Raw genomic sequence first — 27,517 nt, forward strand, 5'->3', positions numbered from 1 at the left:
GATAAAGTACTGTACTGATTTGAAGAGCAAACAATCCCTTTGACGCAAAATCAGGAGATAGCATCAGGCACCTGAAACTTCTTATTCTCTTACAATGTTACCTCTCTATGTAAACTTCTATGAGTATGAAAATCTTTAATTCTTTCCCCTGGTGTGACCTTCTGTGCTACAATATCAAAAACTTATTAAAGCAAAATAGATGGAGAATGATGTTAGGAAACCCCAAGCCTCTCAATTAGCTCAAATTTCCAAGTGATGGCTTGAGGACTCATATTGAATGCTAAGGCAGCCTCACTTATAGCTCCCTGTGATCCAGAATAATTGCACATATCATTAGCATTCAATTAACACGAGTTAAATTTCTCTAAGTACTGCTAACTTGGAAGACCCCATTTATTGATGTACTGCAATAGATTCTCCTAATTTGATGGCTACCAATGCTAGACATCTATGCTGCTTTAACTGGCCTGTAGAAATGAAATTTCTACTCCTTGTCTGCCAATTCTCTAATGAATGCAAGATGGGGCATATTTTACCATATTTAGAGTGAGAAGCTCTCATGAAAGTCACAAATGATCTCCTTGAGGTTCTTTGTTCTTAATTTATTTCATCTCTCTGCTGCATTTGGCACTGCTGACAACCACCTTTATTTCCTCCACCAAACAAATTTCTAGCACTTAGCTATCAGTTTATCTTCTTTCTCTTTCACAGCCTCCCTTGAGGTGCTCCCTGTCGTAAGGTCTAGCCTTCTGCCCACTCTGAACTGGGAGTTGCTTGGTGTGACTCAGTTTCCGTGAGCACACACCAAACATTTTACATGTTTCATACATGTACTGGTGAATGAGCCAGGTGAGTCATCAGACCCACCTGAAAAGCATCCATTAGACTGAACTGAAGCCCACTGTGGATTTCCTATGAGGCAGAGCAAGACAGCAGCAGCAGGAAACAGATGCTGTTGGGTAAAGAGGAGCACTGAGCTATTAGAAGACAGACTTGTGGGCCATGCAACCTATCCTGTGCCTCCACCCCACCACCAGCTAGTCTGTTGTCCCCCACTGTGCTAGAGTGCTACAGAGTACTACAGTGGTACCTCGGGTTAAGAACTTAATTCGTTCTGGAGGTCCGTTCTTAACCTGAAACTGTTCTTAACCTGAAGCACCACTTTAGCAAATGGGGCCTCCTGCTGCCGTCGTGCCGCCAGAGCGCGATTTCTGTTCTCAACCTGAAGCAAAGTTCTTAACCCAAGGTACTATTTCTGGGTTAGCAGAGTCTGTAACCTGAAGCATCTGTAACCCATGGTACCACTGTATTGCCAGTGCTGAAGTTACGTTAGACTTCTGTAAATGAAATAGACATGAGTGGGTGCCATCTTGTCCTTTTGCTCAGGCAGTCCCCACCTCTCAAATTTGTCATTTTGGGGAAAAGTGATGAGCTGGTGGCAGTGACCCAACTCCATGTTTAATTAGATGAAACAGATGATCCTCTCCAGTCTGGATTTGGGGCTAAGACATGTTTCAGGTACATGACTCAATTATACTGCTAAATCTAGGATGTTCTTGTCCTATAACCTGCCTGGGTGGGTCAACTGTTTGAGTTCTGCATGTAAACTGCTCCTTGGAAGAGAATCACAAATACCATATTTACTCGAATGTAATGCACACCTTTTTTGGCCAAATTATGTTGCGATAATTAAGGTGTGCATTAGATCTGCTGGCGCATTTATATTTGCTAGCAATTTTTGTTTGTTTGTTTCAAGGTTTTGAAAATTGTGGTGCGCATTAGATTCAATGGTACATTAGATTCATGTAAATACAGTAATCCCTAATGATTATTACTGGTAGTATTATTATCCTTAGCTTTTTGGCTGCAACAAACAGCAGCGGTTCTGAATCTATAGTGCTAGCAGATCTCAGTGACGGCTCTAGAACAACCCAAAACTATATTACTGCATTACTCGAATATAATGCACACCTTTTTTGGCCAAATTATGTTGCGATAATTAAGGTGTGCATTAGATCTGCTGGCGCATTTATATTTGCTAGCAATTTTTGTTTGTTTGTTTCAAGGTTTTGAAAATTGTGGTGCGCATTAGATTCAATGGTACATTAGATTCATGTAAATACAGTAATCCCTAATGATTATTACTGGTAGTATTATTATCCTTAGCTTTTTGGCTGCAACAAACAGCAGCGGTTCTGAATCTATAGTGCTAGCAGATCTCAGTGACGGCTCTAGAACAACCCAAAACTATATGAGTTTTCAGGTGTATAAAATCTAATCCAAAATTTCTTCTGTTTCTTTGCTGTTGTATAGCATTTTTTTTAAAAAATGCCACAAGTTTTGTCCTTTTTGTTTAGTGGACTAAACTGCACATTTCACATATTTTGTGACTGCTCTGAAATGCTACAGCAAAATGCTTCCACAACTGTACATGAAGAAATGTGACGTTATAGCATATTAATGACAGTGGGACTCCTTCCAAGTGAAATGTTTAGGAGCTGCTGTTCATTGCTCATGATAAACTCTGGTTTATTATGACATCTGAATCACACAAAATCCTCATGTCTATCATCTTGTAGTTTAGAAGCTCAAAGTAACTTTGCAGCATTAAAAGCTTGACACCTTTTCCAGTGGTTACATTTCTGATTTTTTTCTTTAATTATTTTTAAAGCAATACATTTGGTTGTGGAAGGATTTCCCTGTCTGTGATATAACACCAGTGGACAATGTCTACTTGTTTCCTTTGTTATACATGCCACCTTTTTATAGACACAGAATAATCAATTTCTGCAGAATGCCAGTCAAGACCAGATCGATTTCACAGGCAGACAGATAATTAAGCTTTGATTAGCAGGCCATGAATGCTTCTTCAGCCTATGATATATAGCAAGGCCATGATCCATTCACTTGAAATCATCATTTCCAAGCTATTATTTGTTCTGATTGACTTTGAAACTACTTGAGAGTAAGGGTTTAAAGGCTAGTGATCTTGTTATGCAATGGGAACAGAAGGGATGCAAATCATATGCTAATTATCATACGTTCATCTGCTGAAAAAACTTTATGATCTTTTCTTTTGATTGGCATTGCTAGCACAGGGCTTTTTTTTGTCAACAAAGTAAGTGGCTTGCCTCTGAAAAGGAAAAATAAAAGCACAGGTCCTTTGCTGATGTTTTTCCCAGACAGTAAATGGTTCCCTTCCTTGAAGGCAACTGATCTTTTCTTTCCTTTCTTTCTTCTAGCCTACATCATAAATAGACAATTGGGAAAGACATATTGCTCAGTGACTGTTTACATGGCAGAAAGAGAATCCACTTACTTTTAGTTTAAAAGGCAGCCTTGTTGCTGCATTGATTTTATCTGACTCCTGTTTGTTTGTGTCGAGTGATCTAATGTTGAATCGGAAGTGCTAAACAGGAAAGACATTCAGTAAGTGCCTTATCTCTTAGTTTGAAATGACAAGAAAGCTGGGGTTTATTTTGAAAACCCCCAAATGCGTTATCCTTTCTGAATTGTCCATTAGAAGTGCCATTGCTTTCTTGGAAGACATGTGAACATTACATTGTAGTAAATGCTGTTGGAAGGGTGGTATATTTACAATGAGAGAGATCCTGTGAATTCTCAAGACCTTTATCTGATGTGATAAATGCCACCTTTTATCTTGTTTCTACTCTGGCAGGGGGGTGGGTTGGAGGGACTTCACCAGAAGAAACTGATAAGTGGGCCAGCCACACCCCCCCCCCCGGGCACTGCCTGGATGAACTGACCACAAGCCTTGGTGCCAAATCCACCACTGCCTCCCAATATTGTGTACCTTATTTATTTTTGTTGGATTTATACCCTGCCTTTCTAGCGAACTGCTCAAGGCAGCTAATGATCCAAATCAACATGTGGAGGACATTAGTGATGGAAACTTGGAGAGCTGGATTTGCCTTCTCCCTTGGTTACAGTCCTGGGAACAGCTGTGGCAGTGGGGGGAAACCTCACACCTCTTAACTCTGAACAGACATTTGAGGGCTATTTTGCAGTCCTTGGGGGGCTGAATTTGGCCCTTACATCTCCAGTTGCCGAGTCTACTGTACTCACTGAAAATGAATTACCGGTATATGAGCGAGCATTTACTCTGTGACTCAGAGCAATTTCGAGTCAACATCAATCACTTCAGTCAGTTTTGTCAGTGCTATAGAGATGGGCCCATGTGGCTTTACTAGACTGATTCAAAGTGGCTTGATAAACTGTAATTTCTCTATATTTTCCATGTACCTTTTAGAAAGTTAACCTACAATAATTCTAGTGCTGTGCAGCTGCAGTACTCATACAATGCATATGCTTACACAAGGAATTTGGAGCCTCTAGGCAGACAGTGGGGGAGTCTGGCAGCAAAGCCAGCTAATTGTTCTCCATTACCTCTGCCTTGTGGGAAGGAATATCAGGTGCCAGGTCGTGGTCCAGTTGGGCTGGTTGTTTCAGAGTTGACTTTGATTGTATTGTACTTCGTGTATCCACTGCTATTTTATAAAAATGTTCAGCCAAATGGCCTAGATGGTGCCTTAGAGGTTGGACACCTTTGTAAGCTATTGGACAAGCAAGGCAGAGAGGGAAAATCCTTGGCACCAATGGGTGCATTCCTAAGGTGGTCTGAGGAGGGGGAGCAGGGCTTGGATTGTCCCTATATAAGGGACAATCTACTTTTCCTCCAGCCTCTTAGTTTGCAGCAGCTCTTGCTCTCCCTCCCTGTCACCCTGTGTGCTTCGGGGTCACCACTAGGGGGCCAGGTAGGATTTCCTCCCAATCCGCATTGGACAGATTGCTGGTAGGTCTGTTGTGTTGTTTAAATAGGTTCATCTTCTAGATTTGGTCACTTTTGGCAGTTTAGGTTTGGGAAAAGAAATAGTTTGGTTTAGCCTGGTGACGCCCTTTAGGCACCTTTCAGGTGATGGCTCAGCCCTGAGGCTCACTTCTTGGACTCTGCAGTTAAGAGGGTGAGATAGGGGCATCCTTTGAGGCCAAACTCCCTCATCCACCTGGGGTTCTGAGGTCCTGGGGGTTGATAAGGTAAGGCCTCCCTTCCTCACCTTCAGGGTGTTGCTCGGGAATCGGGGCAGGCTAGGGAGCTGTGCCCTAATTCTTTAGGCAAGGGCAGATTTCCCAGTGGTTATAGTTATACAGTGAAGTTAGTCCCCGCCCCCATAGCCATCCCCCTCTGGTGATTTTAATCTAAGGTCTAAATAAAAGTACAGTGGTGCCTCGCAAGACGAAAAGAATCCGTTCTGTGATTCTCTTCGCCTAGCGGTTTTTTCGTCTTGTGAAGCAAGCCCATTGACGGATTAGCGCTATTAGCAGCTTTTAGCGGCTTATCTGCTGATCGGATCAGCTGATAAGCGGCTTAGCGGCTTAGAAAAAGGGGGGGAGGGAAAAAAACCAGCAGGAACTCACAAGATATTGTCGTCTTGCGAAGCAAGCCCATAGGAAATTTGTTTTGCAAAGCACCTCCAAAACGGAAAACTCTTTCGTCTAGTGAGTTTTCCGTCTTGCGAGGCATTCGTCTTGCGGGGCACCACTGTAGCTCAGTTCAACCCCAGCTTATGTGCCTGCCTATCAGGGCACAAATGTTGTAAGGGCTTTGAGGACTCTAGTAGAGAAGTGGGATATTTGTTGTTGTTGTTGTTTACTCATTTAGTCATGTCCGGCTCTTTGTGACCCCATGGACCAGAGCATGCCAGGCACTATGCATCTACTAAATAGATAAATAATGAAGCACCGGGGGTATATTGACCCTTTTGTGGGCCTGCCCACATGTCAGTGTCTTCTGGACAGTTGTGTTGACTGGAATTATCAGCCAAAGTTACCATGACCCTAAACTATGTGTCCTTTCTATGTTATTAAGATAACTCAAATTACTATAAAACTTCCCACAATTTAGTTGTATGGCAGGTTATTGCCCAAAGATGGAAAGGCACTGCCAATATTCCTTTGGAGAAATATTGCTATTTCTGAAAAGGTGACCTACCACCTGAGAGCACTGAAGGGTGAGACAGAGCCTAAGATTTTGGAGCAGTTTGGTAGACTTTCATTATGCATGTGAATAAACAATCTCTCAGAGGCCTCGTGTCAGCTAAATATTAATTTATTTGACTATAGACATAATATGTTATTGGTCGTTTCTTTGTTTCCTTGCTTTTTTGCAACTTATATTCTTCCTTTTGCAATTTTGCAATTTTTATTATACACCCTCAGCCTGCAAAATCATGGAAGAGTTGGTTTACACATTTTTCCTGGGTTTGTTGTATTACTTTGTTTAAAAGTGCAATAAATAAAGAAAATTAAAAATTAAGAAATGAGTAGGATGATCAAGAAAACCAAACTGAGGAATTTGTGGAATTTGTCTTTGATTTGACTTGCCTTAACAGATGAACATGATAATAATGGTCATGCTATCCCAAGGTACAAAAACCATGATACAGTGGTACCTCAGGTTAAGTACTTAATTCATTCCGGAGGTCCATTCTTAACCTGAAACTGTTCTTAACCTGAAGCACCACTTTAGCTAATAAGGCCTCCTGCTGCTGCTGTACCGCCGGAGCACATTTCTGTTCTCATCCTGAAGCAAAATTCTTAACCCGAGGTACTATTTCTGGGTTAGCGGAGTCTGTAACCTGAAGCGTATGTAACCCGAGGTACCACTGTATATTGCAACACTTGCTGAACCTGAAGGCGGGTTCCATTGTACGCTTCTGATCTTGAGACTGTTGACAATATAAGACAGTGAGGATCAGTGTTTTAACAGTGCAGTCCTATGCATGCTACTCAGAAGGAAGCCCCACTAAATATGTGTGATGGGATTGCAGCCTAAAAGGCTAAAGCCGATTGTCTCCATACAGACATGCAGCCAAATTAGTTCTCTAGTAGCTGTCCTTCAGGTGGTCCTCATTTTCCCATCCACTCTGAAACTAGTCTGGGGGAATAGACCAGTTTGCAGCTACTCAGAGTGCTTACTGTATTGACTGGGACTGTGAAATTGATTGATCATAAATGCAACAGGTTCATTATGCAATGTGGCGTGTATTATTTAGAATCCAGATGCTAGAACTGTAAATACAGCTGGTTTTCCAGCTGGCCGAGTACCTCCATTGTTTTCAAAGGAGGTATATTCTCTGGGATTTCCAGTAGGAAATCAAAGAGAGAAAGCACACTTAAAGCTGGAAGATAAGGCACATAGGTTAAGGTTACCAGCTTTTTTTCATTGAATCCGGGGACACTTTTCAACTTCAGTTGAATTCAGTGGATTTTGTCAGGGGACTGATGTCTAAATCTGGGCTTGCAGCATTCAAACTTGGTGTGAAAATATCATGTATGAACACAATTTGAAGGCACCAGTGATGGGGAGAGGTGTCATTATTGACCATCAAGAGACTGAGTAAAGTCTGTTTGGTTTCACATTGTAAGGAACTTGCAGTGTGGGTGGGATATCCTGGAGGGCTCCACCTGGATGAGCCTCCCAATTCTATATTTTAGTTCACACAGTGGCCTTTCCCCCAGCACCTGGTATTTGGAGGTATGCATAGGGTTGCCATATTTCAAATACTGTATTTTCTGTGTATAAGACTAGGTTTTTAAATTAGAAAATAATGTTTAAAATTGGGGGTCATCTTATACACAGTTATATATCCCCCCCATTTTCCTAATTTAGAGTCCCCCCCCAAGTACACAGAAAAATATGAGGTGTTGGTTTTTTTTGAAAACCCCAAAACTGTTCAGCTTCTCTTTTTCAGAAATCCCCCGGATGTCAATTCCACATTTGAAATTCCACATAGCTGCCAACCATATGCATAGCTGTCACTGGACCCACCTGATTTAAACCTTGCTACTCTGTTTTCAATACAGTGGGTTTTCATCATGGTGTGTGTATTTTTAAAAAAAAGATAAAATGGTACACAAACCAAGGTTGCATTCAACTAAATTTTAAACAGCATAGATTGTGGCTTCTTTGCTCTTTTCCCAGTCATCCTCTGCTATGTTGGGCTAAGCCATGGTTTCGCATGTCATGTCTGCTGAAACCGGATTCACAGTTTAGGTCTTTCCAGGCTAAACATGACTTTGTGAACAATATTTGTTCTACAGTTTGGCTCATGGTTTGTCTGGCATAGGTAAGCCATGAGTGCAGATTTGTATGACATGTTAAGCCAAACCATGGCTTAGCACAGTGCAACATCCGAGCAACCAGTGAGGAGCAAGGGAACTGTGATCTCCTCTCCCAGAGCCCTCACACTTCCATGCTAAACCATGATTTGGCCTAGCATGCCGTGCAAACCATTGCATGCAATTAAATGACTTTTTTAAAAAGAAGAAATATCAACTGAAATTAGGTCCATTTTTAAAAAGGGTGCAATCCTACCACCTTTAGGAAATCCCATCAAACTGAATGATGCTTACATCTGTATAGCCATGTACGTATAGGATTGTGTTGTAATGGTTTAGTCTGCCATGAAGTGTTTGTATTTCGTCATATATTTAATAATAAATTTTGCAGGCAAAAAAAGCAGATAGAAAGCAAACATTCTGGAAGATACTAGGGTAAAAAACTCAAGATATAGTCTCTGAGGATGAGCCAAACTAAGAAAGTGGGTCAGCTTCATAACCAATTATTATAGATATAATGTGTAAGTCACCACAAATACCAAATGAATAAGGTCCACTTGAGTTATTTGGAGAGAATAACCCTGCTATTATAGTTGTAGGAAGGAGAGTTCAGCCTCCTGTGGACTGAAATGTCATCCCAATCTGCAATTGGGATCTCAAGGAATAGAGGTGTGCTGGATACGTGTTATTTTTAAACAAAGCAGAAGCATATTGTCTTCCACTGGTCTGTCATTTGCCCTCATCTGGATCTTCAGTCCCAGTAATTAGGGGCTAGGATGAAAACATCACCGGTCACAGTGTGCAGTTGAGGATGCTGCTATGGATTGCTTTGGCTAAACTGCTGATTTGGTTGTCAGTTGTGGCTTGTTTTCTTTGTATTTATTGTAGTTTTTTAAGGCCCCCCCCCCCCGCGCACTTCTCCTCTGCATGCTGTTATAGTACGATAGCATAAAATGCAAACTCTCTACACCCTGATGTTCCTTTGATGACAGGCCTGCTTTCATTGCCTTGTATAAGCTGGCATGTCCGTGATGCTGTTTTTGTATTGCATACAGGGTGTATTTTAATTTGTTCTGTAATTGAGATTCACCTCAGTGTGCATCTTCACAAGGAGAGTTAAGTAGATAAATTTTTCCATCTTTTTGTCAACCTGTCATCCCACTTAGAATGAGATGATAGAAGCCACAGGAATATAAACACTGTCATAATTTCATGTTTCCAAATGAGTCAAGCCAGGGAAGGTGAGGAGGATTCAAATAAAACCTTCCTGATAATTTGCCTTCTGGGATTGCATTACCGTCAAGATCAAATCAGAATATAAGAAGAGAAGGTGAAGTTAAGGGTTGTTGTTTTAAAATATAGTCAACAGCTCTGTAATGTCCACCTTGTCCACACTGCAGGAAATCTGTTTATCTCACTTCCTCTGTTTTCTTAAAAAGAGTCAAAATGATTAGTTATAACCTTCTATATTTTGCTTATACAAGGACACTGCAGATCACAAAAAATAATATGTAGAGGAGGACATATTTGACTTGTTAGCTGTCTGCAGACCCAGGGCTGGATTTAGATTTGATGAGGGCCTGAGCTGCTGAAGGTAATGGGGCCCTTTATATACAGGCGGGGCCCATGACTTACATCATAGGAGCCTACACAACACAAAACATGGTTGCTGTATGTAGGTTTTATTTTATTTGTTTCTTAAGTTATATTTTTAAAATGTACATCCAGGGTTTTTTTCTTTAATTTTTTGGGGGGCCCCAAAGAGAGTGGGGCCCTAAGCTATAGCTTGTTTAGCTTATACGTAAACCCAGCACTGTGCAGACCTGTTCATTAGCTAATATGTGCAATATGGAGGGGTGTATGTCTCAGGTACCCAATTCACATGGGATAGGAACCTGTGTATGCTCTACTGGAAGATTCAAGAGCAGGGGTTGGAATAATAACGCTGTTACCCCCCCCCCTTTGTTCTTCTCCTTCCCTATAGGTCCCCTTTCCCCTCTTTGTTCCTGTCTCATCTCTTCCCCCTCTCTTGCACCTGCCAAACCTGGCTTAGCTCCCACTCTCCTTACCTTCCTTTGCTGCCTTCCCTTATGCATGTGTTTATTTATTTAAGATATAGTATGTATTTATGGGCTGCTTTAAAGAGTAAAAACTCTCTCAGGGTGGTTTCTATAAAAACAATGTGTCAGCACGCTTGTTTCAAAGCAAATCCCATCCAAATAAACACAACATATCTTAAAGCAAACATGGTGGCCGATGGAACAGAGACATCCCCAGACAGCAGTGTGCAATAAACATGCTCAAATTCTTCACCTTTCTTGCTGTGGGTGTCTCACACTATTTGACTCCCCCTGCAATTTCTCTTTCCCCCCTCCCACGTCACCCTTTATGATGTCATTACACAGCATTGAGATGGTGTCGCATTGTATTTTATATCCAGTGCAAGTAGTGTTATTCCATTTATAGTGCAGTTTGTGTGGGGTTTTTATTTTCTTTCCATTCTCCAAGGAGTGTGAATGCTGACCTTGCAGGTGGGGAGATTGTTTTACAAAAGTGTTTCTCTGATGCACAAGGCTTGTGCTCAATTTCTGCCCAAACAGTGGGAAAAGGGGAAGTTATAAAAATTATGACGTGCGTTGTTTTATTTAATTGCATTATATTTTCCCTCTCAAATAATTGATCATAATAAAAAGGAATAATATGAGTGCTCACACCTTCCTTACTTTCCTGTGTGTATAGTATAGTCTGTAAAATGACTCAACCGTAGCTATTTAAACACATTCAAAGTTCTGAAGGGATCATGGAATCATAGAATTGTAGAGTTGGAAGGGATTCCAAGGATCGTCTAGTCCAACTGATTCTCTTCCTCAGCTCCCCCTCCCCAAATTTCTTTCTCCCACAGTTGCAAACCCATAGGGGATCCTTGTCTTCTGCTTCACTGGGGAGAGCCACAGATTTTCCAACTCTCCCTCTCCCTGCATCGTGTTGTAAATGAGCCTTCTTCCCCTTTCCCCATGAAGTTGAAGGATGGAGAACATAGCTGTCATTCACTTTTTCATCTTTCTCCCCGGCTGAAAGCCAAACATGCTGGGAGACTGGGAGCCTCAATGGCACCCCCTCCCCGGAGGCTTCACCCGGGGCAGAAACCCTGGCTAGACCCTCCCTAGCTATGGTTCTGCCCCTCCCCAAGCCCCTCCAGCCATACACTTTGACTTTTCGGACAGAGACATCCTTCAAGACCCCTCTAACGGGGTACCCTGATATCACTGCTGCAAGATGAGGGTGAGTTACCACTTCACACTTTCACCAGAAGTTAGACGAAAGAATTCCACCCAAGGCCTAAGTTGCCAAAGTTGTGACTATTGCTATGGGGAATGCAAATACAGCAATCATTAAAACCATAGCAGCAGATATTGGAAGAAAAAACTTTAAGAAAACCAACCCTCAAGCAAAGTGGTGAGAGTGGGATGGGTGGGTGATGCTCCCGGCCAAATATGCTACCAAGGGCAGATTCAGCCAATTTACAAAAGGTGGGAGCGGACCTGAGTGAAGACTGCTGCACTCAGGTGCGCTCCCTAGCCCCCCCCCCCAGTATGTCGCGGATTGGTGCAAACTCAAACTTGGCCCAATGGGGGCTCATGATGCTGCAGGGTTGGCCTGGGGAAGAAGCTAACAACCACAGCCATGATGGCATTACTTTGGGGGCAGCGGAGCCACCATGATGCGCCATAACCACTGCCCACCTTCAACTGGGTTAGTGGCCATTATATAACTTTGCTTTTAAATGAAACTTGGATTCTTTTTCCTTACATATTTTCTTATAAATGGAAATCAGTGATGACCTGAATATTCGCTTTCTTTAGAAAACGTTAAACCTTTAAACATATTTTGCACCAATCTGCTCAGCATCTCCTGTGCTTCCAGCCGCTAAATGTCTCTCCAGGGTTCTTGAATCTTTCTCTGTTAGGAGAGCCACCAGATGAGTTCTTGCTCTCAACAGTTGCTCTTGGAGGTTTTCTATTTCATTGAATAGTAGTCAAGGGAGCATGGCAACTCTTAGGAAATGGGCTTCTCTTAACTACATAAATGTCATCTAAAAACAATGAAACACAGGAATATAAAGACTGAAGTATTTTTAAATGTTTAATGGTGGGTGGAAAGCTCATAATGCCTCCTCTCTTTGCCACAAACTAAAATATAATATTTTACTGTACAGTAATGTTTTTATTTTTATCTGCTTTGAAGGTCAGCCTTTCAAAATCTGTTCTCTTACTCAGCACTGAAAGAACTAAGGTTAAATGCCCTTCTCTTGCCTCTTGAGTTACAAAGCTTCTGTGACTTATTGAGGAAGCTATTATGGTGAACGAGGTCCATTACATTACATTTTGATTTTTTTTTAATGTAGCTGTTGTAATAATAAGCCCAACAGACACTGTGTGAGTATTAGAGTTCTATAAGGTAAATGTTTTACAGAGTTTTATATGCAAGCCAGGTCTTGTTTTCTGTTGGACTGAGGCTCACTAATAGTTGGCAAAAGCTTCTCACTGAGAAGTGTGGCTCACTTCTTCCTATGCTGCAGAAGCCAGCACATAATACCGTCAAAGGATACAAGGAAGCCCTTGTTTTTGTACTTGCCCAAAGCACTTTTGAAGGCCACCTGCAGCAGAGATTAGAGCACTCTGCTTCCCATAGCTTCCTACATCTGCCTGCAGCTTTGAAGATACATGTTGCTTGGCAGGTACAACCTAGTTCCAACTTATATTGTGTATTCCAACATATTCTCTTTTCAAGTCAGTTTATAGCCCTTAAATCATAGCAACATCAACAAGGAAAATAGCTGAGGATTCTTACTTGCGTGAGCAAGGACTCATATGCAGACTGCTCTGGGCTCATTCAACGCATGACAAAATTATTCAAGCTGGAAGCCTTTCTAAGGACGCAAAATAAATGTGCTTCCTTGTGTATAGGAAATCCTCTAACTAGCTACTTTTAGACGAAGCTGCCTCTTCCAAGACAATTTTTGGTTCAAAAAGATTTGTGCTAGGTGAGCTGCAAGGATGGAAGCAGGGAGGGTAAATGCTGCACTTAGAGATGTCCCCTAAGCCTAGCTCAGTAACAGACTTCCCACATTCTTAAAAGGTTGCCTCCCAGAAGGGACAAGTTTTTAAGGTTCTTGTGGAGCACCTCACATCAGGAAATAATGCATTTTAAGTTTCCTTATGTTGTCGTTGAGTGGATGTGTTACTTGCGTCTTTCACACTGTTAAACTTTTGTTTTGTTTTGTGATGGTCTGATGACTAGACACCAGTGACAGATGCTGTGGTGGGTCAGAGGTGTTTACCTGACCTCCCAGAAAATCAGTTGCTGCTGCTTACTGGGAGAGGAAGTGGTGGCAAGGTTGGTGCTGTGTAAATGCATTGGCTGAGCTGATTTAATGCTCCTGCTAGGCATTTGCACTGTGCCATCCTCCCTGCAAGCTCTCCAATCCCTCTCTCCTTCCTGGTAAGCAGCAGCAGCAGCAGCTCGCTTGCTGAGCAGGTCAGCTAAGTGCTTCCATCATGCTGTTTGCTGCTGCAAATAGCTACCAATAAACCAATCTGAGCATCCCACATACTTCTCCCACCAGATTGAAATCCAGGCTGGAGAAAGCTCCAGGCTTCCATCCTCCCCCAGCTTCCACAGCCCCCTCAGCCACCTGTCCACCTTACCTGCCCAACCTTTCCCTTACATTCAAGTAAGACGTAGAGAAGGTTGCAGTGACAGTAAAGCAGGGAGAAGGAAGGGTATTAAGGGTATTATTATTATTATTATTATTATTATTATTATTATTATTATTATTATTATTCCATTTTACTCATATGCAGCATTGCAGACCAAAAACGGTGGTCCTATTCAAAACCTACTCCCATTGCTGTAGTTCTTAAGAAGCCTCCAGTTCCTATCACTCCCAGTCCTGCCACGCTGTAGAATGCAAATCTTCACCCAAGTAATAACATGAAGTTGGTTTTAACAGATCAAGCTGCAGCCTATTTTCCACTGAAATATCTGGTGGCTCCCACCCCTTCCTACATTGTGGCCACATATGAGTGAGAAAGCCTTGTTTGTACATGAGGGTCTCTTGGTAACATACACTTGAGATCTCTGGGCAGCAGCCAAAGGGAGGACACTATTCCAATATCCTTCATACTCAGGAACAAATCACAGAAGAAAACTTAGGGTCATCTCCATTTGGCTCTTTAAGATTAACAAGAATAATTATAAAGTTGTTTATCTCAGCCTATAGTCCAATAAAGCTGCCTCCATCATCTAATTTAGTGCTAACATTTAAGGTTTTATGTACAGGGGTCGCCTGGCCTCTAGTCCTGGAGTGGAAGATGCTATTGAATGAGGAAACTACCCAGTTTGTGTTCAATTTACTGGCTCTGTGACTTAATCACATATGTCTTCTGGATCATATGAATGTCATATTTCTGTTACCATAGAATATATATATATATATATTCTATATATATATATATATTCTTTTTAATAGGGTTATTAAGACCCTTCACATTCAGAGAGGCACACTTAATTTGCTTGAGTCATCATTATTCACATACCACTTTAACGTTCTGTTAGGCCTGTTCAATTGATGTTTAAGTGAGAGCAATATATCTGGGAGAAAGGTGGTGTGTATATGTTGAAGCAGCAACCAGCGGTGCTGTAACTCACACTTTGTTACCTTTTTTCTCCCTGTGTGGTGCACAGGCTAGACCCAGTTACAGTTTCTGGAACATTGGCTGCACAGCAGTAGAAAGGCCCTCAATCTAAAGATATCCAAGTGAGGCTATTAGGCCCAGTGGCATTGAATTCATTCTTTATAACAGGAAATCTGCATCTGTTATTACCTTTTATTGAGCAGAAGGTTTTAAACTATTCCACAGCTCTTGCAAAGGCTTTTTTAAAAAAGCCCCGAACAGACTTAACTAGATGTGAAATGATGTTGAGCTTGTCTTGGGAAGAATCACATGCATACATTATCCATTTCTAAATGAAATGAGTGGTGTATGATGTCTTGAAAGGATAGGAGCATGCCAGACCACACTACAACAAGGGTGTACTATAAGTTGTCAGGTTCTAGCACCTGGGAAGTCTGGGTGCTGGCTGAATCCCAGGCCTCATCTGCACTATACATTTAAAGCAGTATGATACAACTTTAAACAGCCGTGGTCTCCCTCAAAGAATCTAGGGAACTGTAGTTTGTTAAGGATGCTGAGAGAACCCAAGCCCCCCCCCCGAGCTACAATTCACAAAGTGATTTAACAATCAATTGGTCTTCTGGTGGACTGTAGCTCTGTGAGGGTAGGAGGGGGTCTCTTTTCAAAGCCCTTGACAAACTACAGGCCTCAGAATTCTTTGGGATAAAGCTATGATACTGCTTTAAATTTATAGTACAGATGGTGCCCAAGTGGAGAAAAGAGGAGGAAATTGCAGGTATTTGAATAAGTTGAATAAAATTGAATAAAGGATCCACACGTTTTGGAATAATCATTTAGGGGCAATTTTAAGTGCCACTTATCACTATAATGAGAATTGATACTTTAAAAATGTCCTTGGTGAAGGATTACTATGTAATGCATTAGACCTGCATTAAACTTTTATTCAAGCACCTGAAATTTCCCTCTTCTTTTTTCCAGGCTAGAGGTGGCTTCCTGGTTGTTCTGATCGTTGTTCTGATCATTAGAAGTAGATCAGAGGAAGGGCCATGGTCTCAAACTGGCAGGGATCAGATTCCAAAGCAGGCAAGTTTGAAGGTAGCAAGAGGATCAGGAGGATCAGGAGGGCCAGTAGTATCTACTCAGAACTGGCAGAGGTCAAGATCTAAAACATCATTCAGTAAAAGATAGCAGTAGATAAGTAAATGTTAAGAGAGGAGTCCCTCAGATTAAGACCCATGCTCTGAGACCAACATTTGGTGGGTCAGGATTGGCCCTTGGGAGCAGCTGACAATGCTCAATGCTAATACTGCAGGCTAGATGGTGACCTCAAAGTACAGAACTTTGCAGCTCAAAAATAATAGCAGCTCAAAAAAAAATTGTCCCAATTTTCTAAAGATGTCTGCCATGGACTGCAAAGAGACCACCCACAACAGTATTTAGATGTTGTTGTTAATCTCTTATTGATATTTATTAGTGTTATTATTAGTGCTGTGTTTTGTCCCTGCTTTCCTGGTGTTTGCCCTTGCAGGAGTTGAGATTTGCTACAAATTTGTGTTTATAGGTACTTGTACTATTTCCACATTTTGTAATGGGCGCTTACTCACCAGTGGCTTGGAGAGTGTAGGTGTGTGCATGCACACATATAGTTTAAGTTTGTAACACTTAAATCAGGAAGTAAAGTTGAGAAAGAGCCTGTCAAATGGATATCAATTTTGGCTACAGAAAGGCATGATCGAGTAACAGTTACAAATTAGGCCCAGGAACCTTATGGAGGCAAAAGCAGTAACTAATTAAATAATAATGCCATGTTGGTTTTAGGTAGTGCACATAATTAGCTGCAGACAGCATTGCTTTTGTGAAGTGTGTTTTGTTTATGCTGATAACCCATCATGCATCTAACTACCCCAGTTTAAATTGGTTGATCTTGGAGAGCAGAGTGTTATATCAAAAAAGAACTTTCAGATCTTCTAGAGAGGCAGATGACAGCCATCTCACAGTGACAGTTTTTTCAGAATGAAATGCCAGGAGCCATGCAAATTCATGTAATAAACTATTTGACATCTATTTCCTGTCTCTTTTTCACATCTAACACACACACACACACACACAGAGAGAGAGAGAGAGAGAGAGAGAGAGAGAGAGAGAGAGAGAGAGAGGGACAAAGAAAGAAAAGGTGAGAAGAGAGAGAAAACCCAGTTCACATTAAAAATGCAATAGCTATCAATACATCCATTTTAATTTAAACATAAAAATTGATATATACCACCCAAATGTCCGAATAGGTATTCACACAAAGTTGATGCTAATAAAAATGTGTTAAAACATAGCCAGGGCAGTGAAGTCCTCAGACCATTGCGTAATAGATGGGGGTGGTGGTGTTTGTCCTTCCATGCGAGTACAAGTCCCTTGGTGACTATAAAAGCTAATAAAACCCACTTTTGTTGTCCTGCCATTAATCCCCATACTACTGGAGTATAATTTAAAAGAGGTTGAGAAGAGGTTGGACAAAAGGTGCAGGGGAAGCATATATTGGGTTTGGCAAGAAGCCTTGGTGCAAAAGGGTCTGGAAGGATTTGGATGTAGCTAATAGGAGAGGCTTCAGGGGATGAGAGAGAAAGGAGAGAAGGTTGATTTGGGAGGCAGGAGTTTGAGAAGGAAGCTCATTGTAAAGCCAGATAATTGTGTGTATGTTGTTGCTGTTTGCATCTGTGTGTCTTGAAAGACATTCAAGTATGCCACCAAGGGCAAAGTCAAACCGCTGTGTTTGCAGCACCGAAGTGATCTTCCAGGGGTGGAAACCTGGGCAGTGAGCATTGAGGATTTGGGCTGCCCAAAGATTACCTACCCCTCTCAGCCTTACTGATGTGGTCCAAAGGAAAGCAGAGCAAGATGTTTGGCACCAGCTTGGCTGAAGGAGTTGCTGGAAAGAGGCTTACAAGGCGCCATCTAACCATCTTCGGGGCTCCAGATTTGTGTAGAGTTTACTCCTGAGCCTTGTGTAGAGTTTACTCCTGAAGGATCAGAATTTTCCTTCTCCTAGTTGGGCTACCTTCCCAGTTTGATGAGCCAGCCACTCAAAGCCATTCCTGGGGTTTGGCCACTGTTGCATGCTGGCAGCTCATAAGAATTACAGGTGAGAGCTGTGTTGGGTGAGGACCAAAGGTGGAAAAACTACTCCAGAAGGAGCACTGAGGGCATTGTTTATCAATGAACCTGAAAGAGATGTGGAAATGTGCTTTATCTTTAATTACAGAAAGGAATCTGGTTTTAGGTCATGAGAAAGTAAAACCATCCATTTACTCCCTTTGCAGCAGGGTGAATTGTGTTTGATTGGAACCTGGATGACTATTAACATCCTGTGATTCAGATGTACTGAAGGATAGATTTTCCCAGGTATGCAGCCATGTCTTTGACACTGCTGTTGCCCTATTACCAAGAGCCTCACTGACATCAATGCCACTTAGGATTGAATCTGCCTCCCATGGCATCTACAGTGGTACCTCGCAAGACGAATGCCTCGCAAGACAAAAAACTCGCTAGACGAAAGGGTTTTTTGTTTTTTGAGCTGCTTCGCAAGACGATTTTCCCTATGGGCTTGCTTCACAAGATGGAAACGTCTTGCAAGTTTGTTTCCTTTTTCTCAACACCGTTAATACAGTTGCGACTTGACTTCGAGGAGCAACTCATAGAACGCGGTGTGGTAGCCTCTTTTGAGGTTTTTAAAGACTTTGGTGATTTTTGAAGCTTTTCCAAAACTTCCCCGACACCGTGCTTCGCAAGACGAAAAAAATCGCAAGATGACAAAACTCGCGGAACGAATTAATTTCATCTTGCGAGGCACCACTGTATAAGCATGTGGATGCTGGGCCCAGTAGGCTCAGATCAATCCCCACCCCACAACACAATTAGTTTAGGGTTGCCATATGTTGAAGAGCAAAAAAGAAGACACATTTGCCGACTTCTACTTTTAACTATGGATCGCTACAACGACTCTACCCATGAAAAAGAGGATGCGTCCTGGAAAAAGAGAGAACATATGGCAACCCTACCTTGAGTGTTCTCCTTTCCCCCCATTTAATTAATTCATCAGACTGACTTCTCTCCCTCCCACCTGCTCTGTCTTGGAGCCTGACTTTCCGGCCCCCACCCTATTCTCCTTGGATGGCTGACTCAGGAGAATGAGTTAGGTCCAGAGGTAGAATCTGTTGCATGTTGGCACCATGGCCAGGTCTTGCATTGTCTCTTGAAGGAGCTACCACAACTAAGAAAAACTAGTAGCCTGCATCACCACCCGGGCAAAACATCATTCTTGCTGTACTGAGCAGGCTATAAGACAGGACTTACTTCTTAGTAGCCTGACCCAGAAATATTTTTCCTTTCTTTAGATGTATTAGCTTTTGTGCATTATATGCAGATCTAAAGAAGCTTCAGTAATCATCTAAAGTTCATAGAATCAGTTGGCTAGAATTTCTTTAACCAGGTGAGAGCCCTTTTGCAGTTTAATTTTGAACGTGTCTGAAGTCAGTATTTGAATCTTGCTGTGTATCTTGTCCAACCCCTGGAATCTCCCCACCCTTATCTGAAGTGGCAGCCTTGCTTGGGATAGGATTTTTTCCAGCTTAGTATTTCATGTAAGATGCTATTAGTCCAGCAAGTAAATACATTTCCTACGTGAAAAAGATAATTTTGCCCCAAACCAAGTATCTTAAAATAGAAGCAAGTGCTAAAACTAATGGTTCTTCTGGTTTTTTTTTATTTGCAGCAGTCATAAAAGCTAGTTTACTGCCTTTGCCACCACATGCTGTGCTTGCAGTTTAAGTTCAGTGTCTTTCATTGCTGAAAAAACTTAATGGCATCAGTGACACCATGATCCTGTCACAAGATTTATTATCTTGGAAATGAGAGACAAAACAAAACTTAATGCAGAAGGAAACAAAATGGGTAATGAGAATATTTTATAGACCATAGTTTCATTATTCCACACCTCGTGGCTTAATCAGACAGTTTAATGTAAAAAGAAAAAAAGGTCAAATGAGAAGGACATCTGCCATATGAAATAAGGACACCAAAGAGGTCGGAATATAAAAGGGACATACATGTTAAAGAAGAAAACTGGCAGGGGTTCTTAGGATTAGATGCCTGTTTCTTCTACTTCTATATAAAAAATGAAGTGCCTCAGTCTTCAAACATGCCTCGGAAGTCGAACAGGAAACATGGCTTCCATTTTGAGTTTTCTGTATTGAGGCTTCCGCATTGAGGCTTCCACTTTCAGTTTTCAGTTTTTGAATGTTTCAGAACTCGAACGAACTTCCAGAATGGATTACTTTCGAAAACCGAGGTACCACTATACCTCATTTTATGAACACTTTCCACTAAGTAGAAAGCCACAATTCGATACAATCCCACACATTTTTTTTTATCATGGAGGCTGATATATTTTACAGTAAAAGATAATGCAAAGCAGTCTCCAGTTTGCTTAAAGTCTTTGGGGCTGCATGTGCGTGGTTATTAGGAATGACATAAATTTTCTCTGGAACTCCTTCTTGTGTGTGTCTTGGTTGAGATAGGAGCCAGTCTACTTACTTCCCTTTCTGCCATCAATAAATGCACCAATCGGGGTCATTGCCATGTTCAAGATAATCCCTGTTTATTTTTGGCCTGGCTCTCATCCCTTCCCAGGTTCATAAGAGGAAGTATTTCCCATTGAAAGTTTCTCAGGGAGACAGCAGTTTTAATTAACTTGTCCTTTGTCTTTATTCTTCTTTCCTGAAGAGTGAACTTGTCACTGGCTTCCTACCCTGAAGCTGCAATGTTGTCACAAATGATATTACAAATCTCACACCTCCAGTACAGGACATTCTTTATGATTAAGGGTGTCCATTCTAGCATGGAGTTGAACAAGCAACTCCCTCGAAAGACATCTTGGATCTCAGCAAAGCCAATTCTACCTCCAAGTCGGGCTAACCTTACTGTTAAAGAGAGATAGGCAGCCTGCCTCAATCAACATATTTGAAGGTACTTATAAGGGTCAGCAAATAGCCAACAACAATTATTAGGTTTGTAGCAGTACTCATACAATACATTTTGATGTTGAAGTGGAGCACCATGCCTTTTCCCCAAGCTAAGGTCTCATTGTGCCATGGAGACATTAATTCCTGCATTCATTTATTTCCCCTAAATTCTATCAACTAAAGATGCCTGCTTCATCTTTCTACATGGCAGCACTTTTTTGAGGTGGTTCACACCAATATGCTGTGCCACCAGCTCTCTCGCCCCTGCGCCACACATTTGTCTGCCACTGCTGCTTCTTCCCACGGCGGAGTTACTTTGGCACGATCCTTTTACAATTGTCAGGCAAGTTCCTGGAAGGCGCTTTGGTGACTGGGATGGTGAAGGGGCTGGGGGGGGCATGGTGTGTACTGGCACCTTCTTGCATAGAAATAATGCACTGCTACATGGTAAGGCACGGGACGTGGGTGGTGCTGTGGGTTAAACCACAGAGCCTCGGACTTGCCGATCAGAAGGTCCGCGGTTCAAATCCCCGCGACGGGGTGAGCTCGCGTTGCTCAGTCCCTGCTCCTGCCAACCTAGCAGTTCGAAAGCACAAAGTGCAAGTAGGTACTGCTCTGGGGGGAAGGTAAACAGTGTTTCCTTGCACTGCTCTGATTTGTCAGAAGCGGCTTAGTCATGCTGGCCACATGACCCGGAAGCTGTACGCTGGCTCCCTTGGCCAATAAAGCGAGATGAGTGCCACAACCCCAGAGTCGGCCACAACTGGACCTAATGGTCGGGGTCCCTTTACCTTTACATGGTAAGGCATTATTTGTACAATGGTGATCAGAGTATCTTTTGAAGTTTCTATTCCAGGCAGCCCAATGTCCCGAGCTTCTTCTGCCTCTGAGATGCAGACCCTAGGAATCTACTGTACATCTCTCTCCAGTTCCCTGAATTGGGATTTGCTGGAAAGTTGAGATAACACAATGTGGCTTATGGAGGCAAATTTAGGATAGCTGGAAAGGGTGGGGTAATGAATTCGTGGAGTATTGGGCTATTCCCTGCTTTCCTTGTTCTTTTTGAAATTTCAGTGATGCTCAGACTACAGTTCAGATCTGAACCTATGAATGCCTCTTCAGCACCAATGTAGGCATCTCGGGAGATGAGATTTACATGAACATGACAGCCAGGGTGGTATAGTGGCTAGGGTGTCTGGCTTGGACTGGGGAGATTCCTGAAGTACACTGGGTGAAGTTGGCCTATACAGTGGTACTTTGAGTTAAAAACTTAATTCATTCTGGAGGTCCATTCTTAACCTGAAACTGTTCTTAACCTGAAGCACCACATATACCACTGTATATGTCTCCCTTCCCTCTCTGCCTTGCCTACTTCACAAGGTTGTACTGATGATAGAGAGTCATATGCTTCACTCTGAACTCCTTTAACAAAGGGTGGAATAATTTTTTTGTTGCTGTTGTTTTATCATCTAATATGTCTGGGGGCTGGATGTGAAGTGTTTTCTTGAAATTTAGTCACTTATTTAAAACAGGCCTGAGATCCCCTAAGTACTACAGGAGATTTAAAATCTTGTACTTAAAGAAAAATATATAGAGGGGGAAAATCACTCTATTTACTTAATGCAAACAATATATAGCATGCACAAAGTAAAATATTGTGAATGAATGAAGCTATAGGTTTTCTCTACAAAGGGAAAAGAAAAACAAAATCACTTGGTGCCCTTAGCCATTTATTGCTTGGAGTCTTTAGTCTGCATAGGGCATTTCTGTTTTCTTTGTACATCATTATTGATGGAGTTTATGAGGCAGTTTACAAGTACCTCATGGTTGAAGGGCTAAAACTGACTTCAGTAACTTACCTCCCACAACACTTATTCTGTGTTGTGTAGGGCTTTAAATTTTTACAATCAATTTACTTAATTAATTTAGTAGCCCAGTTTAACTTCCTTGGTTATGTGTTCCATCAAAATGGCTTTTGTCTTCTTTGGGGGCAATTTTTCCTAGATCAGATATTTATTTACAAGACTTTTTGTTTCTTTTTTGGTGCTGCCCATCTGTTGGGAAGGGACGGTGAAGAGATCTCCACCCCAGTTGTTGAGAGCACAGCTCTTTCTTGAAACCCAGGAAGGAAGGATATGGCCCTGCCATGAAGCACACCCAGGGAGCAACTAAGGGCACTACTCCCCGAGTTTCAACTTTTGGGATCGAGTGGGACTGCAGTATGGGCTGATCACATAGAAGCAGAAAACAAAAGGTTCCAGCATGGGATAATAAGGGTAGAACTGTCCATGGGGGGGGGGGGGACAAAATCTGTTTCACCATGAAGCAAAACCAGCACTATCCATACCTGAAATAATGACTAGACAAAGAGGCAGCTGTTAAATTTCATGGGGATAACGTATTGCTAGGGACTTCTCAGCTCCAGTGGCTGTGTTAAAGTTCTCTATGCTTTGGATTACATTACCCTAACTGGATAAACGTAACAGGAAGGCTTAACTGATTCTGAGAAATGTCACATAGTCCTGATTCAACGCTACATAATGCATAAGAATAGGTCCAAAGTTACTTTCTCTTTGAGATACATCTGTCTTACGTTCTCCCCACCCCAACAGCTTTTTCAAGGAGCTGAATCAAGGCTTTAATCCTGAGGACCAGCCCTCCTCCATCTCCTCCTCCTGTGGCACTTTATAACATGGTTCTCTGGTCCGTGCTTCCTGTCTGTTCCACATGCACACTTGATGGAGAGAGGTTTTTCGTATATCACTAGCTTTAAACATTCAAGGCTTGGCTTACTTGTGGATCTAGCTCAGTATTTCGAGTGTTACCTCATGAGCTGGCTGCTGCAATAAATCATTTAGAAGAACACCTCTTTCAGCTGTTACCAGGGAAGACTGTATTACAAATGTTACTAAGTGTCATTGTGAAGAGCAAGGAGGTCTCTGGGGTATCAACTTTTTATATGCATAAAGCTTTATACTTATATTGGACAACCAGGACTGCATAAATAAGCAGCATTGTCTGGAAATTCAATCATTTTCTGGGGCAGAAATGACAAGCATAACTTCGACTTGCAGTGTCACCACCATCATCATTCTGTTTCAAATGTCATCATTTATGTTTTCTGTCAAAAAAGAAAGAAAGAAAGAAAGAAAGAAAGAAAGAAAGAAAGAAAGAAAGAAAGAAGAACTGCTCCACTACTGGTTTTAGTACAAGGACAATGCAAGACTAAGGAAAATGTTTATTTTAAACTTTTAGTTTTGATAATTTTTAATAGCTATGTTAGATTGCATACATTTATTTATTTTTTTGCACTCATGTTCCCCCTTGAAAGTTGCCCCCACCCCGCAAGATACTGCTTGCCCGGAAAATTCAGTACTTGTTTTGGAACATGGGTTTCCGAATAGCCATCGGTAATGCAATACAAGATGTATGTAAGCTGTGCTGAAAGAGATATTTTCTTATTCAACTGAACTGAAACACACTTGAAGGCAAACACTTACTTTTAAGCAATTGTCTAGCTTTCATATGCTCTGGGGATTTGTGTATGCTTCACAATTGAATATTGAACTTTATTGTCGTGTTGGATATCAAATGTTGTTTCCTGCAGCCAATTTTATTCTGTTTCTCCTTCTGGATAACTTTCAAACTACTGTACCAACAAGACATTTAACACATAGTGATATTTCCCTCATGACATACGTAAAGTTGCTTAGGTCTCACTACTTCACTCATGGGGTTATCAAAATTAGCAACAGCTAAAATTTCATGCTCCTGCAATATCCTGATCTGTAGAAAAGCAGCTAATATTATGCCTTTCAAATGCATGACATAGCAGATAGCACCTCATTAGACAGTAAACAATGTAGCAGGATTGGATTCTTCTTTGGCATAATATAACACAACACAATCCTCAGATTACAGGAACGGTTATTTCCATGAAATGAGAGAGAGAGAGAGAATTTACAGCATTCTTTTGGACTTACAAAGCTGTTTAGGTGACTTCCAAAAGAAAATAAGCAAAACCCAAATAAAAATGCAATATTTAAAAATTAAAACAGCATTCAAAAGGATCTTAGATGCAAGTTCTAGGACAGGAGAAAAATCTGGTGCTTAAAAGACAACAAATTAACACAAATGAGTGAGCGAGTAAATTTCAAATGATAAGGAGTGGTCGGGGGGCAGCACAGGTAGGAAATAGCGGCAAGAAATTACTTGATATTCTGACCTAAAATTACCAAATTATGCCGAAAATCAGAGATTTCTGCTTCTCGTCAGAATGGCCTGTTCCACATTCGGGAGGCTCACTTCACACGTTGAGCACTCTGCAGGGTTGCAGGCTAAATTCTTCTAGTTGGGATCTGGATTCAGGCCATTGTTAATTCATTGCAATTCCTTGGAGGGAAGCTGTGGAACATGTAACAATTCCCCTGCTCCTTTGCCCTCTCCCAAAACATCAGGTTATTCAGAGAGCACTCCAGCTATATCAGCATGACCCGGTTTCCAGGTAACCAAAAGGGAAAAAAGAGCCCTTGTCAGCTGTAACAATACACAGTGAGTAACTCCAGGATGGTAAAAGGAAGAGAGGCTCGTTAGACAAGATAGCACCTGTTTCCCTGTGAACAGCAAGTGTTGAAATAATGATGGGATGAGGCAGGGGAATACAAGTTCAAAAGTGTGTGTGTGCTGTTTTTTTTAACTTTCAAAGTGAATTGCAGCACAGGAAGCCATCCCAAGTTTCCCCTTTAGAGATCACTGGTTCTGCCTGTTATTTATTTGGTGGCACATTTCTGTGATTTTGTTCCTGTCCCTAATCACTTGTGGCATTTTCAGCAATGGCTAGTTGCAAACATTGATGGTCGCTCTTCTACAAAGTGAACAGATTTCCTATAAAGAAAATTTATCTAACTGTATGTGAAGCTGCATTCAAGGGCCAACAGTGGACAGATAAACCTGGCTCTCACCCAGGGCCCAAACAAACTCACAGCTCTCCCACAAAAATCTCACAGAGAGGAGGTTCCTATGAACTACTGACAGCACCCTAGATTTTCACTCTAGGTTTGTTTTCTATGGACAGGCCCAAACTAGAGCTTCCTTAGGCTGCCACTCTCCATATCCAGTTCCAGTTCCAGGTTGGTCATGTAGGTAAAAAGAAAAGAAAAGGTACATTATACTAATGTCCATATTGTGACAGAATCGGCATAGGGAACTGTCATCCAAAGTAGGGAACGTACAGTTGGGAGCAGGGCCGACCCACTCATGAGGCAAGGTGAGGCAACTGCCTCAGGTGGCAGGAAGCACAGTTGCAGCAGATCCCAGTGTAGATCTTGATTCCCTGCTTGTTCCTGAGGTAGCTCTTCCCCCACCCCTTCTTCACTTGTGGTGGTGGGGGCCACCATTTTGGGGTTCATCTCAGCAGCCAAAATGTCTCACGCCAGCCTTGATTGGGAGGGGGAAAGCTGGTTCCATGAATTTGCATGTGGTTAAAATCGTTTGACTGTAATTCTACATTCCACTAGTTTGCATGTTTGAAGGCATTTTTGTTGCACAATTAAGATACTTGGTATATTTTATGAGGGGTATCACATTCTGAAAGCAGCACAATATTTTGAATATTTTATCCTGGACCTATATGTGTGCTTTTTCAATTTGGGTTCTTAAGGCAGCTTCAACCTGCCTAGCAAGAACTATGGATGTTTTTCAGAGGGCTTTATATTTGATTTGACATTCATCCATGGTTGTACCTGACAGAATATCACATTTTTCAAAGACAGATCTAACATTTTGCATTTGAAGACTGGCATTCTGCATCTTACAAAATGTGCTACCCTTAGCGTTCCATGTCTGGGGAACACTAGCACTCTATAACATGATCAGATCTGCCTTCTTACCATTTCATGTAAAATATGCAAACTAATTCTCCATCCATCTCAGTCTGAATGCTCTGTAAATTCATGCTTCAGTAATCAGATCCATTTTAGACATAGTCCAAATATCATTACCTGCAAACAACATGTGCTCCCATTTCTTGAACCTGCTGTAGCTGAAAGATTTATGATTAGTGATTTTAGCTGTAGCATCGGTAGATGAGTAGGGAGGGAATATTTATCTGGGTTTCATATAGATTTTTTCCCCAAGCACAGTTGATGGGGAAAGGGCTTTGTCTTCTGTATGCATCATATAATTTTCAGCAACAAAACAGATTTTAAAAATTAGATCTTTATTTACCAGCACAGAATTTGAAAAGCTGCTAGAGTGTTTTGGTCAACATTTTCCATACCTTATTTTAGGGAAGACACCATAGCAATGTTGGTGTAGTGCGGAGCCAATGCTGTCAGCCCCTGCCCTTCACTTTGCTTAAGGAATTACCACTCAGGTTCTTCTTCTGCACCATCCCAATGATCAGAATGCCCATGCTATTCACTTGTGGATTTGGACTCACAGTTCAGGTTTCTCTATGTGGCACTCCTTTCTAGCCATCAGGAATGGGGTGTATCCCACTAGTCTCACCAGCGTGCCCTCTCCCAACCCTCCAAATGCATAATGTGTTAAACATTTGATGTTAGCCGCTCTGAGCCCGGTTTTGGCCGGGGAGGGTGGGGTATAAATAAAAATTATCATCACTGATACGATACGATATCTTTATTGTCATTGTCCCATACAGAACAATGA

At 41.7% G+C, this 27,517-nt stretch overlaps 1 protein-coding gene across 7 annotated transcripts in view; it reads left to right on the forward strand.

Annotated features, from left to right (window-relative positions):
* Positions 1 to 27,517, forward strand: part of SDK1 (sidekick cell adhesion molecule 1) — a 598,536-nt gene that overhangs the window by 185,869 nt on the left and 385,150 nt on the right. The window lies entirely within an intron of this gene.

The sequence above is a fragment of the Podarcis bocagei genome, assembly GCF_964188305.1.
Source record: "Podarcis bocagei genome assembly, chromosome: 14".
NCBI lineage: Eukaryota > Metazoa > Chordata > Lepidosauria > Squamata > Lacertidae > Podarcis > Podarcis bocagei.